This window comes from Oxyura jamaicensis, unplaced genomic scaffold (assembly GCF_011077185.1).
Source record: "Oxyura jamaicensis isolate SHBP4307 breed ruddy duck unplaced genomic scaffold, BPBGC_Ojam_1.0 oxyUn_random_OJ81493, whole genome shotgun sequence".
In the NCBI taxonomy this organism is placed as follows: Eukaryota; Metazoa; Chordata; class Aves; order Anseriformes; family Anatidae; genus Oxyura; species Oxyura jamaicensis.
Genome location: NW_023311650.1, coordinates 1 through 2259, shown reverse-complemented (window position 1 = coordinate 2259; position 2259 = coordinate 1). Strand labels below are relative to the sequence as shown.

General features: G+C 43.4%; 1 long non-coding RNA gene across 1 annotated transcript; it reads right to left on the bottom strand.

The window, feature by feature from the left end:
* On the bottom strand, positions 1-2253 carry LOC118160082. The gene is made up of 4 exons (XR_004747321.1): positions 1856-2253; positions 784-867; positions 418-528; positions 1-86 (listed from the first exon to the last, which is right to left on the bottom strand). It is a non-coding gene; the product is annotated as an uncharacterized LOC118160082 (long non-coding RNA).
* Positions 2254-2259: the final 6 nt, after the last annotated feature.

Sequence of the window (2259 nt, the reverse complement as noted above, 5' to 3'; positions counted from 1 at the left end):
AGGCTTCTTGGGCACTGCCACAGGCTTTTGGGGAACAACCACCGACACTTCCTCTTCCGGCTCTTCGTCCTCAACCACCTCAGGTGCTTTAAAGATATTAGTTCCTTTTACTTGACAGGGACAAAGATCAGCAAACAGCTTACTGGCAAGCAATGAAACAGGAAAGGAAGAGTCCTTTTCAGACAACACCACTTCCTTCAGCTGGACTACTAGCAGCAAAGAGCCCAAGCAGGGGCTTATGACAGAGCGTTTGCCAACCAGCCCCACCCTCTGCCACAGGCCCATACAGGCTCGTACAGACACAGCACGGCTAAACACTGCTCACAGCCCTCCCCACAGAAGGCAGAGGGGCAAAGAGCGGTGAGTACTGTGTCAACACCAAGAACACAGTGGGCACTTTGGGACACCACCATATACCTTCAGCTGGAGGAGCTTCTGGCTCTCCAGGCTCGGCAACTGCTACCGCTTCCTCTGGTACTTCTTCCACCTCTTCCTCTTCCGAGACCTCTGCCTCTGGCATCTCATGCACTTCAAAGATATTAGTGTGTTTCATTTTACATTGCTGAAAAGACATGCCAAGTAGGAACAAAAAACAGGGCAACGCAGATGCTGAACACCACAAAAGCCTGTTCGAAACCTCACACGCACAGCACAGTACGCCCAGCGTGCATAACTTTGCAAGTCTCAGATTTAAGACAAAGACAGGCCAAGAGAGGGTAGGACAACACTTAAGAGAAGGAGATAAAGTATCTTCTTTGTCAAGTTATCCATGAAGTCAGGTACCTCTGGGTGCTGGAGGCTCTGGTGCTTTGGCAACGGCCACGGGTATTTTTTCCTCACGAACAGCCTTCCTGGGTACTTCGGGCACTTTAAAGATATTAGTAACAGTCAGTTTTATACATTGAATGGGATGATGAGCAGTGAAACATAAATGAAAGGTGCCCTCAAGAAAATAACCAAACTGGTCTCATGATATCAACCCCATCTCTCCCTCACTTGCTGACAACAACACAGATACAGACTGCCTGTGTTTATGTACGACTCAAGGGCGAGGTGAGAATAATGGTACCCCTCCACGTACTCTGCAGCCTTCCCTCCCAGGGAAGAGAGACTGCCATTCTCAGCTCTGCTGGGATCTGATAGTTCTCTGGGAACAACCTCAGCCCATACCTTATCTATTGGCATTCCTCATACAGACATTGATAGAGAGAGAAAAAGAAATCCCACTGTTTTTCCTTCATCTCTATTCCTGTCCTTCTCCGTCTCCATTCTTTGTTTATGCTTTTCATTTCACTGGTTTGTTTTCTTATCTTGAGTAATTCTCATCCCTCAGTTCTCCTCTCACTGTGGCAACTCCCACAGCTAATATGGTTCACTGGATTTTATAACCATTCCTTCTTCACTACATTCTCTGAAATGATCAGATGTGTCTTTAAGCACTTAATATGCTATCAATTCTTACAACTCCCTTTGTATGTGCATTTCTGAGTAACTTGTTTTGTTTTTTAAATTCTGAAAGACTCACGCTTATGATACACAGTCACTGAGACTGTCAAAATAGTCATAGGGACATTTGCGTTGTCAATTTAAGATAATGTTTGGCAATACTCTAAAAAAAAAAGATCAAATTTTAAAAATCATTTTTTTTGTGTCTGAAGATTTAGAATATGAAACAGTAAATTCAAAATATCTTTTGGGTTGTTCGTAAAAATACTAAACAATTGAATTCCCAATTCACACAAAGAACTTGGAAATTTCAGGTAATCACAAATGGACAGGATATCAGATTTCAGAAGTAACATTTCAGATAGTAAGAAACAGTCTTGTTCAGGTCAATGTGCAGGGCAGTAAGTACCTCGAGCTGGTGCAGGTTCTGGCTTTTTTGGCACAGCTACAGGTATGGGTTCTTCCAGAACAGCCTTCTTGGGTACCTTGGGCACTTCAAAGATATTAGTATATTTTAGTTTTGTGGGCTGTACAGATGTATATGAAACAGTAAGACAATCAATAACATGCACACACAGTCTTCCCTGAGAAAGCGCTGTGCTTACACTCAGTCACCAGTTATGCTTTGCTTCACACACGTGGAATGACAAGGGTGTTAAAGATGTCATGCAGGAGATGGGAAGTCTTTGTTTAGTTTCAGTTTTTGAGGCAAGGTGGAAATGCAGAAAACACACCCCATCTTTCTAACAGCTGGTCAGAAACTTATTTATGGTATCCAACTGTACTTGAAGGTCTGTTGCATAGCATTCATGA